The sequence below is a fragment of the Chiloscyllium plagiosum genome, unplaced genomic scaffold (genome assembly GCF_037043375.1).
Source record: "Chiloscyllium plagiosum isolate Xiang-an unplaced genomic scaffold, Cpla_swu_hap1 HiC_scaffold_11, whole genome shotgun sequence".
In the NCBI taxonomy this organism is placed as follows: Eukaryota; Metazoa; Chordata; class Chondrichthyes; order Orectolobiformes; family Hemiscylliidae; genus Chiloscyllium; species Chiloscyllium plagiosum.
The window spans coordinates 92,699,588-92,715,626 of NW_028270149.1; the positions used below are offsets into that span (position 1 = coordinate 92,699,588).

The window sequence follows — 16,039 nt, forward strand, 5'->3', positions numbered from 1 at the left end:
GCTCTTTCATGATAATGTCCTTTCTAGGTCCTCACCTTCCTCAGTCTCCTTATCAATTACTGGCATGGTCTTCGTATCCTCCACTGTGAAGACTGACTGCTGTGTCCTCATATTCCTGAACCCACCCTGCTGGGTAGGAATAACGAGGCACAGAACTGTGAGAGGTCTTCTTTGAGTCTTTATTGATGAGACATGATAGTTACCTGGATATTTTACGTGCAAAATGCCTTCAGGCAGCATCAGGTAACTCCCCGCCTGTCCGGTGTACGGCTCCCTTTCTTCTAACTTTGTGGTTTGACTTTGAATAGAGTCTATCTCTAAGGATTATCTCCACGGCAACAGCAGTTTAAAAAGTCTAGTTCAGTTCAGCACTTTGTGGTTAAACCACACACCCCACGCCCCTTTGGCTCCCTCAAGTATCTGACAGGCGGTTCAGTTTCAGTGGGGCTGTCTATCAGGATTCTGATGTGGAGGAGCCAGGGTTGGGGTGGGATGGACAAAGTTAAAAACCACACAACACCAGGTTATAGTCCAACAGGTTTATTTGGAAATACAAGTTTTTGGAGTGTGCTGTGATTTTTAACTTGATCAGGATTATCTCTATGGTAACAGTTAAGTGCTTCAACAATTACAGAGGCCATATGTTCCCCACACAATAGGTTCCCCTCCAGCAGTGTAAACTGCTATACTGTCCCTGGAGATAGCTACTCATTACATTTTATCCCTAATCCAATCAAGCTTTCTGTTAATCTTTGAAATTTTTCTAATCTCCTGGTTTCTCCTTAGTCTTTACCAATTTGTATGCGTTCTTATTTCAATTTGACAGACTCCATTATTTCCTTCGCCACCCATGGCAGATTACTCCTTTTCCTACAGTCCTTCCTTTTCACTGATATATGTTTTTACTGAGCACTTTGAAAAATTGCTTTGATATTCTTCCACTGTCTGTCAACTGTCCCACTGTAAAGTCTTTGCTTCCAGTCTACATGAGCCAACTCCTGCCTCATCCCATTGTAGTCTCCTTCGTTTAAGCACAGGATCTTGGGATTGGATTTAATCTTCCTGCTTTCCATTTGTGTTCTAAATTCAACCAGACTTCTCAAGTCTTTTATCAGATTGCGTGGGGAGGCGATGTTTTGGGTTTCATTGTCAAAGACCTTGGCTTTGTAGTACAGTATAGGATAGACTATTCTGGACGCTGTGAATGACCTACACAGTCGAACACCATAAATCACTGTCTCCCCTCAGTTTAAAATTGCAAAATGATTATCTCCTACTCGCTTCCTCACTATCTAAGTTTGGAACGCTAATCCACCTGAGTATCCTGTATTTTCTGAAGTTGGTGAGTTTTGGATTCAGCTTTCCAATTATTACCGTAAGAAGATAAGCACTGGTCACAGGAGAGTCAATGCAGCCCTTCGAACCAGCTCCACCATGTAATACCATGATGATTGAGCTCACCTCGCTCTCAGCTGGATTTTCCCGCCTGCGCTCTCTCGCCCTTCAACTCATTGCAAATTAAACATCTGTATCTTTTCATTAAGTTTGCTCATTGCCCTGGCATCCAATGCCTTTTGAATAGGGAATTCCACAGATTCAGAACACATTGAGATAGGTACATTCTTCTTCATGAGAATAGAATAGAGTCCCTATAGTGCAGAAACAGGGTATTCATCCATCGAGTCCACACTAACCCTATAGTGAGCATCCCATTCAGACCCATCCATTCCCTGTAACCCTGCATTTCCTGTTGTTAATTGTCTAACTGGCACATGCGTGGACCCTGTGGGCAATTTAGCATGGCCAATCCATCAAACCTGCACATCTTTGGACTGTGGAAAGAAACCGGAGCACCCAGAGGAAACCTACGCAGACGGAGGGAGAATGCGTAAACTCCACACAGTCACCTAAGGCTGGAATCAAACCCGGCTCTCTGACGCTGTGAGGCAGCAGTGCTAGCCACTGAGCCACCTCTTATAAAGTTTGCTGCCCCTTATTAACCTCCCCACCCTGCAATTGGCTGAATGTATATTCCTTCCATCAGAACTCGGGTTGTCTAAGCAGATGTCTCAGTAAAACCCAGTGACAGCCCACATGTCCTGTGTGTCTGAATGGGGATCCAACACCCTCCAGCCCACAGTTTTCATTCACTTTCCAGAGGCTTCATGGGGACAACAACTCCCACAATCCCTGAGGCAGGGACCACACATGTGTGGGGAAACCCGGCACTGTACATGTACGGAATGTGGGCGAGTTTTGGAGCATGTGTTTTGGGTAACTAGCGGAAAGCATTTCACACTGATTGGCTGGAGAAGGGACGCATCTACTTATAGTATTGATCGGTTGGGGGGGGGGGAGTCAATGTGCCATCACACCCACGTGGAACCAACTTCCATTCCCAACTCATTGTAATGCTAGGAATTGACCAATGGGAAACAAGGAAGAATCTGACACCCTATCCCAGCCGGAAGGTTCCTCTTCTGTCCAGGATCTGCCACCTCCCTGTCTGTTTCCTTTTGTTTCATTCTGCTGTTACATTACTGACTTGCAGCAAATGAGGGAAAGGAAGTGAACCCAGAAGGGGTGCAGAGTTTAACCAGGGACGGGAAGTGGTGGCATGGATCTGTTTATCAGCAACTCCATGAGAATGGGGAGGGTAAACATTAGGGGGTAGCAGAGGCAGAACGGTGGGAGAGAGTAAGTGGGCTGGAGGGTTACAGCTTTGGGGGAAGAAAGGGGAAAAATATTCCAGAGAAACTAGAATTGTCTGTTCTGAATTTCTAACCTGTACATATTCCTTTATACAGGGTGCTAGATGGTGAAGCTTTGCAGACTGAAATCTCAACATCACGTGCAGATCATGATAAAGTTAACCAGAATTTGAAGAAGCAAAGATAGAGAATCACTCGGCCAAAATCCTGCAACACTCTCCCTCCCAGCATTGTCGGTCTATCTGCACCAAATGGACTGTGAATGGTTCAAGACAGCAGCTCACTACCATCTTCTCAAGGGTAACTAGAGATGGAGTATAAATGCTGGCTGAGCCAGTGATGCCCATATCCTGGAAATGGTTTCTATCTCTAGTTGCTAAAACCCAGTTGATGTTACTGCAGGATGATGAGGGATGCTGAGTGCATCCTTCAGGAGGCAGCACCATCACATTAACCCTGCCTACACCCACACAGTAACACCGCAACGTCACTGAAACAAAAGGCAGTGAAACCAAAGGAGGACTTCGATGAATTTACCTCGAAGAACTATATCTAAGGGGATTGGAACACAGCAGGAACAGGAGACTGAGCTGGATGGTCAGCTGTTTCCCATTGAATGGTGGAGCAGGATTGAAAGGCTGAATGGTCTCCTCCTGCTGCTATCTCCAGGTATGTATATAGCCATTGAGCCCAGGTAGGAAGCAGTAGGCAGGGCAGGGATTCTCCAGGAGATTGCACTTCCACAACAGTTTTCAATGAGGGAAGGTTTGATGGATTTTATTTAATATTTGTCTTTTAAATTAAAAAAAAATAAATTTGCAAACCTTGTGTTAAAGTTTATGCCAGAATAAAAGTAAAAGAATCGAAACGATCTGAATATAACAGTTGTTAAAATTTCAAACGCCCTGTAAAAACAAAATCCTGTCTATTCCCGGACACCATCACTTCCCAGTTACTCAAATTCCAGGGAAATATTCCCTCCCTGACTGAACCATTGGTTAGATTTAACTGCTTTTCAGTTCTCGTTCTGTGAGCTGTGAAGCGTTCTTTTTCCCCCCATTTCTCCGACTCAGAAATGTTATCTCACACAGAGCTGTGCAAACTTCCCACCATCAACATCATCATTACACCATTTTGCTTTTGGTTACCAGCAGTAAGCCACCCGTGTAACTAATTGAATATTTCCAAACAAGACCCCTTACAGGCAAAGCAAACCATTACAAGTGACAAAGTGAGAAGGGACTAAATCAAGGTAGAGCTGTAGGGAGGTGGCAGCGACAGAGATAAAGCAAATAGCCCCGGCAGTGCCCACCTCTATCTAAAGGCATCGAGAGCATTGATACACACCACATGCTCCTTCTCCGAGGACACCCTGCTGTGTAGCGTTTATCCTCAATCATAGAATAAAATCCCTACAGTGTGGAAGGAGAGCATTGGCCCATCAAATCCCACCGACCATCTGAAGAACATCCCACCCACTGCATTCCATCCCTGTAACACTGCATTTCCCATGGCTGATCCATCTAGTCTGCACATTCCTGGACACCATGGGCAGTGTAGCACGACTGATCCACCTAACCTCATCTTTTGACTGAGTGTGGGTCCTTTGGTTTCCTCCCAATTGTGGGGAGAATGAGAATGTGGAAACTCCACACAGGCCTCCAAGGCTGGCCTCCGACCTTGTACCTGGTGCTTTGAAGCAGAGATGCTTCAATCCCAATTTAAATCAAAACAGATTTTCCCTGCTCTTTGTCACATTGCTGTTTGTGTGGCCTTGTGCTCAGAGAGACATCCTGAGGTTCAGAAAGTGGCAATATAAATTCAGTCAACTCCAGCCCGTTTAATGTGGTTAACACCAACAACAATATCAATATTCCAACAGTGTCATCATGTACAAGGTCCAGTCCTGACTCTGATGAACAGTAACTGCAGAATCAGAGTCCTGCAGTGATGTGTGAACTCTACCCCACACGGAGCAGAGGGATGACCACTTCCCTGTGTGCACTGACTGGTCTCAGTCATATTGAAGATGCAGCAAATCCCTTGTCACACTGAGAGGTAAACAACTCCTATCCAGTGTGAACCCTCTGGTGTATCAGCAGGAGGGATGAATCACTGAAACCCTTTTCACACACTGAGCATCTGAATGGCCTTTCCCCAGAGTGGGCTCACTGGGGTCTCAGCAGATCAGAAGACTGGGTGAATCCTTTCCGACACATGGAGCAGGTGAATGGCCTCTCCCCGGTGGGAACGCACTGATGTCTCTGCAGTAGAGAGATTTGAATGAATCATTTCAAACACATGGAGCAGGTGAAGAGTCTAAATCCTCTGTGCCCTCTCTGGTGCCTCAGCAGATTACAAGAGTGAATAAATCCCTTCCCATACATGGGGTCGGTGACCAGCCTCTTCCCAGTGTGACTGTGTCAGTGAGTGTCCCGATGGGAGGGGTAAGTGAATTCCTTCCCACAATCCCCACATTTACACAACCTTACCCTGGTCCTATCACATTGATGTCTTCCCAAATCACATGACCAGTTAAATCCTCAACCACATGCACAACACGAATGGTTTCTCTGGGCTGGGAATGCTGTTTTCCCCTTCCATATTACGTATAATGTTCGGGACCTCCGGAATTGGGTGCGTTAAATGTGATGTTAAAGCTGAGTTTCCCATCTGTGAACTCTCTCTGTAAAACAAATTTATCTCCTTCATTACTACAGCTCCCAACACCAGCTCTCCCTTTAGTTCTCCTGAAATTCTAAATTTGGACTAATGCAATAATGTGGCTTTCTCTCACTTGTTTCTGAAAGTCAATTAGGATGATTTTGAATAACTGGACTTTACTAGCCAAACTCGTTCCTACTCTATATACGAATTTTAACCCATGGGAAATGTGTTACCAGCTTCGATGACCGTTATAATACTCTGACCACTTCTATGGAGTCGGTATAAGTCGATTCTAACAATTATCAATAGATTGTATCTAAACAGGATGCCCACACAACAGTAGGTGCTCTGACACTCAATGCCCGTAAGTTGTTATTTTTCTTAAAGCCCCGCATGTGTCTGGCAATCTGGCAATACAATTGAAGATAGTTAATACAGTAACCTTACAGTCTCAGTTGCCAATTCCAATCCATGAAGCAGTCAGTAACCCGCCCCAGTGAATTGAATTCTATCAACAGCTTTGTCCTGTCAGGAGAGATTGAGGAGCATGAAGCTATCTGGAGGACTAAAATATGAAACACTTGAAATGAACAAAATTCTTCAAGAGCTCAATAGGATAGATATAGGATGATATGCACCCTGGCTGATACGTCTTGAATGAAATAAGCACTAAGCGGTATCTTTACCCAGCATCCCTTTAGCTGCATAAATGTTTAAGATTTAGTTGCTGCTCTTATTCCACTCTCTCATTGAATCCCATTTGTAACTGCTGTATTGTTGGTGGCCGTGCAAATTGGTGACATTTGATTCAATCTATCCTAAAACCTCTCTGTATCTGCGACTCGCTTTTGTTCAGAGACCCTCATTCAATCTGACCTCTTTACAAACCCTGCCCTGATATTTCCCTAGAGGGCTCAGAATTAAATGTCCACAGAATTGTTACTGCACAAAAGGAGGCTGATCACCTCACCGAATGCTATTCTTCTACCTTTACCCCATAAACCTTCCCATTTGTCCTATTCCAATAACTGTTCTGTTCGATTCTATTCTCTTCATTATACCTGGCTCCCATTGTACTCTTTGGCAGTGCATTCCTGACCATAAACCTTCTCTGCATGAAAACACTTTGTATCATGTTATATGTGCTTCTTTTGTCAATCCCTTTACATCGGTGCCTCCTCATTATTGATTCTTTCATGAAAGAGAGCAGTTTCTCCTGGTCTACTCTCACTAGATCCCTTTTGGAGGTATCTTTACCCAGTGTACCCTGGGATGGTGAATATCATCTCTCCCGGTCACAGAAGACCAGTGCGAGACCATTCAGTTGCTTTCACTGTGTGACTGGGTTCAGGACACCATCCAGCCTCACTGTACTTTAGCGAATACACACTGGGAGAGACCATTCACCTGCTCTGAGTGTGGGAAGCAGTTCATTCAGATATCCAGCTTGATGAAACACCGGTGAGTTCACAAGTAACCACAGTGATTGGATTTATTTTGTTTGTTCATGGGATCATGGCATCACTTGCTGGGGCAGCATTTGTCATTCATTCTGACTGCCTAGAAGATGGTCCAGGGTCAACCCCATTATTCAGGGTCCGGATTCACATGTCTGCTGGACCAGGTTAGAATTAACAGTTTCCCAGACCCAATGACATGAAGAGTTGATTTCTGGCCTATTATTTATGTAATGATAATGAATAATTTTTGCAGTTGAATTAAAAGTGAAAAACCAAAATGTGTTTTATTCTGATTGAGCACGTCCTCCTTTTTTCTCAGTTGTTATTGATAGTCTCATTCCTCTCGCACCAGAACCTGTTGCAGGGAGTGTTACAGAAAAGGCAGAATGGTCAGCTGCAGCTGGTCACCTGACTGGTCACTGGACTCGAAAGGTTCACTCTCCACAGATGCTGCCAGACCTGCTGAAAATTTCTTTTTTTATTTCTGATTTCCCAGCATTTGCAGGTGGTTAGTTTTTCAATATTCATCTTGTCTGATGCAGAGGAGTTTATTGATGAGTTTAGATAGTTTTTAATGGCAGAGCAGGGTTGAGGGGCTGAATGGCCGCCTCCTCTTCCAGTGAAAGTTGTCCATCTGCAGCTTGTGTCAACATTTCCCCTCGCTGCTCACTTCACATCCATGTCTAACACACTGTTAAAGACTGAGCAAACTTCAGTGTTTGAGCTAAACCTACTAATGTTCAGTGTGCCTCTCCTGCCACCCAGGTTTAACTCTCATCGTGGAATGCTGTCTCGTATTACTGTGGGAATGCCCACAAAGGACTCAGCCTGGAGTCTGTATCCCCTGGGGTCCACAAACCCCGGTTTATTTCCTCCTTCCTCTTTCATTCTGGCTATTGAACTCTCGGTTTCAATCCAATCTCCTGTCATGCTCTTCAACATGCCCATGTGGGTGGGCTAGAGGAAGCTGGGATTTAATGAAGAGAAGTGGGGATTAGGCGGAAGCACGAGGAGCGGTGACAGCAAAGACCGTACTCATTGTAACGGCAGAGTTTCTCTGTGACCCAGTGAGTGGTGAGGCACCTGAGTTTGTGGGGGAGACATTCAATCAGGGATTTGGTAAGACACTCAGACATTGACCTGTCCATCTGATTGTTAACTCAGACAGACAGAAAGAAAGATGCACGTTTAGATAGCACCTTTGATGACCTGGGGCAATAAAACATGCTTCCATCTCAATTATTTCAACCACAAATCTCTGAAAACACAGGCACAAAGCTTCCTACTTGTACCAGGTTGTCTCTCAGCCTCCTCTTGAGAAAAGAGTTTTAAGCTGTTTAGACTTTCCTGGTGATTATAACCTCTGTGTTCCTATAAGATTTGTGACTGAACCTTTATTTTCCTGTTCCTTGTGAGTGATGCCAGCAGCAGAAACAGGTCCTGACCTGTGCGGGTTTCGATTGGAGTATTTGTATTTAAAAATTCATTCTCACCCTCACGTACAAATTGATGTAAAACAGAAGGAAAGGAGTGAGTGAGCACCCACAGAAACACAAAGGCAGCGTGTGTACCTGAGCTGAATGAACCTGGCATGAGGAAAACGTGACGACAATCACAACTAGTTAGAATCACAGAATCCCTTAGGTGCAGAAAGAGGCTTTTCGGTCCATCAAGCCTGCAATGACCTGCTCTCCCACCCTACCTCTATTACCTCTCATTTACCATGGCTAACCCAACCCGCTAAACCTGCACACTACAGGCCATGTTAGCACAGCCAATAGAGCAAACCTGCACATCTGTGGGAGGGTCACAGATTACATCCAAATGCTCGGAATTGTGGATGATGTCTCACGAATATTTGACTCTGATACAAATGGTCTGTTTTTAAAAATAAAATCTGGGGGAAACTGCAACCAGAAAGATTTCCAATTATCTCTGGATGAAGAGAATTCAAAACTCGTGCCATTGACCCAGGGAACACAGTGAAGTCACAGAGGTCTGGGAACCATCAGAAATTTAACAGGTTGTGAGCAAGGTGGGGGTGAGACAAGGACAAACAGACAGTCTGTCACACAGGGGAAGGCAGGAGAGATTAAACAGCAGAAATGGTAGTCCCTCAAGGCCACATGGAATAGAGTTCAGGCTGGGATTGAAACTAGGAAACAAGGTGTGCAGCTGTCAAAGAAATACATTGAAAAACAGATAATAAGAACATAGAGGGCAGAGTTCACAGTCTGAAATTGTTGCTGTCAATGGTGAGTACAGAATGCTGTAAAGCCTGGATAGTTCTATTACAACCAACACATGCAGGATGGGCCAAGTGGCCGCAATCTGTGCTGTAACTTTCTGATAAATTTATTCCGACATTTGGATATCAAGTCTGATGATGCTCATAAATTCTCAAATTCGACTTGAGTTTAATATGCTGGAGAAATGTCAAAAACATCACATTGATCCCATTCTGCAGACTTTAGTCCGCAGCCCTGCATGTTCCAGCATCTCAGTTACATCCATAACCTTTTGTCCTAATGTGATGCTGGTTACTGCCTCTGCCACCCCATCAGTGACTCACCATCTCTGAGTGAAATGAAGTCTCCCCTCCCCTTCTTTCTGAGAATTAGTTTCAATCTAAAAACTCCAGTTTCTGACCTCTCTGTTAATGAATAGCTCCCCCCTATCTACTCGATCTGGATTCCTCAGCATTTTATCACTTCAATTAAATCTCAGCTCATCCCCCTCGGAAATCATCCCCAGCCTATCCAACTTTTCCTCAGAGCAGAAATTTCCAATCGGAGAAACATTCTGATCAATCTCCTCTGTACCCTCTCTGGTGTGATCACATCAACCCTGGAATGTGGGGATCAGAAATGTGTGCAGTACTTTAGCTAATGTCAAACTAGTGTTGCTGACATTTCCCGTGTCACCTCCGTGTTCTTGTGGTTGTCGCTCAGACAAGAAGTGTCCTGGATTTCCCACATGGAACTGGATGTGCACTCCATGGGGCTGGGATTCCCTACCATGTGTTTATTTGTTCACTAATCCTAAATTAACTTCAGATTAAAACAAGGTTATCAGCTACCCACCAATCAACTTCTTCCATTATACTCAAGTCACCTTACTTTTTAAAAATATCTTTAAAATTATTACTATCTCAACACAACAGGCTTTAATTTGCTGATCAAGTATTCAGATGTCTCCACTGTTACAATCACTTGAAGATTATCTTTACCTTCAGCTACATTTGGTGAATTGAACACTGATTGTAAATATATGAATATCAAACTGACTTGAGTTTTATGATAATTAATCCAGTCTGACATTCTTGTTGGTTAATATCTTGAAGAGAACTGTCCTCAGAACTCAAGCTGTGCTCTGACTTCATTGACAACAGTCCATGGCTGGACTGCAGATCTTCGATCTGTTCTGTTGTTTCCCGGATTGCTTCACTCTGTCTATCACTTGCTGCTTATGCTGTTTGGAACACAAGTAGTCCTCTTTGGGAACTTCATCAGGTTGACACCTCATGTTTAGGTATTCATGCTACTTTTACTGTAAGTTTTGTTGGAGTACAATTTTACTGCTGTTGGTGGAAGGAAAAAGCTAAACTCTTACACTGTCGGCCCCATACACAAGAAGCTACATGCAGTATCATGAACACTGAAAGGCCAAGACATGAAATACGAGCAACTCTGTACAATGATGCAGGATCACAACTGCAGCAAGGGGAGTTTAAGATCCAACCCGACATAGGAGTATGGAAAGAAGCAGCTGATCAGATTGTCTCATTCAGTCACAAAGAGACTCTGTGAGATTATTGTACTGTTGGGGGTGAGGATGGAGGAGGTTGGGGAGATGGAGAGCCCTTCAAAAGAAACTAATCTGCCTGAGAGTTATGGGATTGACTTGATTGCCATACATTTAACAGAAAGCTAATTGAAACTGTTTTTATCAACAATAGATAACAAGGCATCAGAAACAAACCCCAGAATACATGGTTCAGAGATGGATGTCAATAGCCCATCAACATCCAACTCTTGCAATGAATTTAGGAAAATAAAAGTCTCTACCCAGTGTGAATCTGCATGTTCAACGATGTTGTGAACATTTCCAAAACTAAGTTCTCTATGTGCAAAACTTTATGAACTGCCAAAACCATTGTTCATTACTTGGTGTGAACAAGAGAAAAAAATCCTTCAACTTGTGGTTATGACTAAATTGACTGGTGTCTCAGCAGGATGGATGCCTGAGTGAATCCCTTCCCACCACCCCCCCCCCCCCCCCCCCCCCCCACACCCCACCACCACCACCACACACACACAGAGCAGGGGAACAGCTTCTCCCCAGTCTGACTGGTTTGGCCAGTTTCCAGGTGGGATGGGTAAAGAATTCCCTTCTGGCATTCCCCACATTTCCAGAGTCGGTCCCTAGTATGGCTGCACTGGTGTTTTGCCATTTCAGATAAATGCTGGCAGACTGTTATACACACCGTCACACCCCCCTCCCCTCCCCCACACCCGAACCCAGTATAAAACAGTAAACATTATCTCTTGCTGTGGAAGGACAGACTGTATTAGTCTGAGTAGGAACACTGAGCAGATTTACCTCAATGACAATTTAATCGGTGACCAGAGCAAGTTAAGCAAGTCCAAATAAAATGCATTATAGCACAGAGAGAGGCCCATCAAATCCAAGCTGGCTCTCTGTAGCAGAATCCCATATTCTCGCTCCCTATACTTCCCCCAAACTCTGCAAGTTTACTTCCCTCAGATCTGATATAATTGTTTTTATCAATTATTCATCTTCTCCTCTGCCTGCACCATCATAATAGGCAGTGTGTTCTGCATATTTCCAGCCAATACAGACAGCAGAAACACTGGCTCATCTCCCACTGTCTCAAAGTGGGGGTGGCGTTTTTGCCAGTTTGATGGTGAGTTTGGTGTTGGAGCGGATGGGGGTGGAGGTTTTTGTTGGTTTGATGGTGAGATTGGGGAGGCGCAGTGGTACTTTGGCGCACTGATCTTTACACCGCTGAGGCTAAACGCCAGCTCACGGACACCTCCTCCTACTGCCGCCTTGACCATGACCCCACCACCTCCCACCACCAAACTATCATCTCCCAGACCATCCATAACCTCATCACCTCAGGAGATCTCCCATCCACCGCCTCCAACCTCATAGTCCCACAACCCCGCACCGCCCATTTCTACCTCCTGCCCAAAATCCACAAACATGACTGCCCCAGCCGACCCATTGTCTCAGCCTGCTTCTGCCCCACTGAACTCATCTCTGCAAACCTCGACATGGTCCTGTCCCCCTTAGTCCAAAAACTCCCCACCTACATTTGGGACACCACCCAAGCCCTCCATCTCCTCCATGATTTTTGCTTCTCCGGCCCCCAACGCCTTATCTTCACCATGGACATTTAGTTGTTATACACCTCCAACCCCCATCACGAAGGCCTTCAAGCCCTCCACTTCTTCCTTTCCCGCCGACCCAACCAGTACCGTTCCACTGATACCCTCCTTCGACTGATTGAACTGGTCCTCACTCTTAACAACTTCTCCTTCCAATCCTCCCACTTCCTCCAAACCAAAGGAGTAGGCATGGGCACCCGCACGGGCCCCAGCTTTGCCTGCCTCTTTGTCGGATATGTGGAACAGTCCATCTTCCGCAGCTACACTGGCACCACCCCCCACCTTTTCCTCTGCTACATCGATGATTGTATTGGCGCTACCTCGTGCTCCCACGAGGAGGTTGAACAGTTCATCCACTTTACTAACACCTTCCACCCCGACTTCAAATTCACCTCCACTGTCTCAGACTCTTCCCTCCCCTTCCTAGACCTCTCCATTTCTATCTTGGACAACTGACTCAACACGGACATTTACTATAAACCGACCGACTCCCACCTAGATTACACCCCCTCCCACCCTGTCCCCTGTAAAAACGCCATCACATATTTCCAATTCCTTCATCTCCGCTCCATCTGCACCCAGGAGGACTAATTCGAATACCGAACAACTCAAATTGCCTCCTTCTTCAAAGACCGCAATTTCTCCTCTGATGTGGTCGACGATGCTCTCCATTGCATCTCCTCCACTTCCCGCTCCTCCGCCCTTGAACCCCACCCCTCCAATCGTCACCAGGACAGAACCCTCCACCAGGTCCTCACCTTCCATCCCACCAACCTCCGGATACATCGTATCACTCTTCGTCATTTCTGCCACTTCCAGACAGACCCCACCACCCTGGGATATATTTCCCTCTCCACTCCTATCAGCATTCAGGAGAGACCACTCCCTCCGCGACTCCCTCGTCAGATCCACACCCCCCACTAACCCAACCTCCACTCCCGGCACCTTCCCCTGCAACCACAAGAAGTGCAAAACTTGCACCCACACCTCCCTCCAAGGCCCCAATGGATCCTTCTATATCTGTTGCAAATTCACCTGCACCTTCACACACATCATTGACTGTATCCGCTGCACCCGATGTGGTCTCCTCTACATTGGGGAGACAGGCTACCTACTTGCAGAACGTTTCAGGGAACACCTCTGGGACACCCACACCAACCAACCCAACCGCCCCATGGCGGAACACTTTAACTCCCCCTTCCACTCCGCCAATGACATGCAGCTCCTTGGCCTCCTCCATTGTCACACCCTGGCTACACAATGCCTGGAGGAAGAGCGCCTCATCTTCCGCCTAGGCATCCTCCAACCACGAGGGATGAATGTAGATTTCTCCAGCTTCCTCATTTCCCCTCCCCTCACCTTATCTCAGTCCCAACCCACGGATTCAACACCGCCTTCTTGACCTGCAATCTTCTTCCCGACCTCTCCGCCCCCACCCCCTCTCCGGCCTATCACCGTCACCCTCACCTCCTTCCACCTATTGTATTCCCAGCACCCCTCCCCCTACCTTTTATCTCAGCTCGCTTGGCGCACTAGTATCATTCCTGCAGAAGGGCTTATGCCCAAAACATCGATTCTCCTGCTCCTCGGATGCTGCCTGGCCTGCTGTTTTTCCAGCATCACATTTTTCAACTCCCGCTCTCAAAACCTTACATCTGATCTTAATTCTTATGCCATCACCTATCGAATACAGATATTTTTGTCTGCTATACCTAGGTCTGTTGTAATCTTATACAGCTCTATCAAAAATATATTCTACATCTTCACTTCAAAGAAAATAGCAATTTCTTCAAATCAATCCAGTGACAGCATTTTCTTCATCAGTGAACCACTCCAGTAAGTCTGTACTCCACACTCTGAAGATCACTCATATTCTTCATTGTTGATGTCTATTTTGTTCCACAAATCCAGACGACACAAGTTTTCTGCACAACAGCATTAGCTTTATTATTGGACAGCCGGCGAGAGTTTCAAAGCATCTCTAAAGTAGCTGAGTGTCTACTTGCAGAGGCTGTTCTTCCTGAATCTCTGCCTTACCCACAGAGACAGTATATTTAATAGGAATTAGACAAAGGCATATCAGTCACATGGGTGATTGTTAACAGATAGTTTAAAGTAGGTAATTATGACCTTACAAAGCTTTATGAATGGCGATGTCCTGTGATAACATGTGATGGATTACAGAAACTGATTATCGTATTGTTCATGTTTATGTGTTGATGGGAAGAGATTAAGGCAGAAGGGTTCTTCCTTCAGTTAATGGGGGATTCACTTACCTATCCTCATATGGAGGGGAGGTAAGATAATGGGACCGGGAGGCAGTTTAACAGGCTTGTGCCCAGGACTCTCAGTCTTGTCTGGCAAGGGCAAATTCGTCTGTCTGGGGTTATGGTGGAATACACATGTCCTGAAAGAGAAGCAAATTATGGAACTGGCCCCTCTGTGGTATTTTAACTTCCTCTTTCTGATCAGGAATCTGTTGACCAGAATTGGATGCAATGATTGACTGTGACCTAACTAGAGCTTTGTGGGTTAGCATCTTTTCCGTGTACAAAGTTAAAAATCACACAACACCAGGTTATAGTCCAACAGGTTTAATTGGAAGCACACTAGCTTTCGGAGCGACGCTCCTTCATCAGGTGATAGTGGAGGGCTCCTGATGAAGGACCGTCACTCCGAAAGCAAGTGAATGGCCTTTCCCCAGAGTGAGCTCTCTGGGGTCACTGCAGGTAGTGCATTTGAGTGAATGTCTCCCCACACTGTGAGAGAGTGAATGTCTCCCCACACTGTGAGAAAGTGAATGGCCTTTCCCCAGAGTGAGCTCGGTGTTTCAGCATTTCAGAGGACCTAGTGTATCCTTTCCCACACACTGAGCAGGTGAATGGCCTCTCCCCAGTGGGAATGCACCGATGTCTCTGCAGGTGAGAGATTTGAATGAATTATTTCTCACACATGGAGCAGGTGAAGGGTCTATATCCTCTGTGCCCTCTCTGGTGCCTCAGCAGATTGTAAGATTGAGTAAATCCCTTCCCATACGTGGGGCAGGTGAATGGCCTCTCCCCAGTGTGACTGTGTCGGTGTGTGTCCTGCTGGGAGGGGTAAGCGAATTCCTTCCCACAGTCCCCACGTTTACATACCCTAGCCCTGGTCCCGTCCCATTGGTGTCTTCGCAAATCACATGACCGGTTAAATATTCAACTGCATGCAGAGCATAGGAATGATTTCTCTGTGCTAGGCATGCTGCTTTCCCTTTCCATATTACCGATAAGGATCAGGACCTGTGGAATTTGTCGACTCTGCAGTTGATGTGATGTTAAAGCTGAGTTTCCCATGTGGAACTTTCTCTCCGTAAAAAAAAAGTTTCTCTATATCATTACTACAACTCCCAACACCAGCTCTCCCTTCAGTTCTCCTGAATTTCTAATTTTGGACTAATGCAAGACCTCAGTAATGTGCCTTTCTCTCACTTGTTTCTGAAAGTAAATTAGGACCATTTTGAATAACTTTACAAGAAGGACCCACACCTATTCTATCATGTACGATTTCTAACCCAGGGGAAGTTTGTGTGGGGAGAGATTCACTCAAATGCATCACCCCCCGAGACCCCACTGAGCCCACACAGGAGAGAGGCCATTCAGATGATCAGTGTGTGAGAGAGGATTCAGTGATTCATCCCACCCCCTGAGACCCCAGCGAGCCCACACAGGGGAGAGGCCATTCAGATGGTCAGTGTGGAAGAGAGGATTCAGTTATTCATCCTGTCCCCTGAGACCCCAGCGCGTTCACA

General features: G+C 45.7%; 1 long non-coding RNA gene across 7 annotated transcripts in view; it reads left to right on the plus strand.

Moving 5' to 3' along the window:
* Positions 1–7,110, plus strand: part of LOC122547713 (uncharacterized) — a 46,270-nt gene extending 39,160 nt beyond the window's left edge. For all 7 annotated transcript variants that reach the window (XR_015758708.1, XR_015758712.1, XR_015758709.1 and 4 more), the window contains one exon: positions 2,808–7,110. This is a non-coding gene — a long non-coding RNA (uncharacterized LOC122547713). The remainder of the gene's footprint in view (positions 1–2,807) is intronic.
* Positions 7,111–16,039: the final 8,929 nt, after the last annotated feature.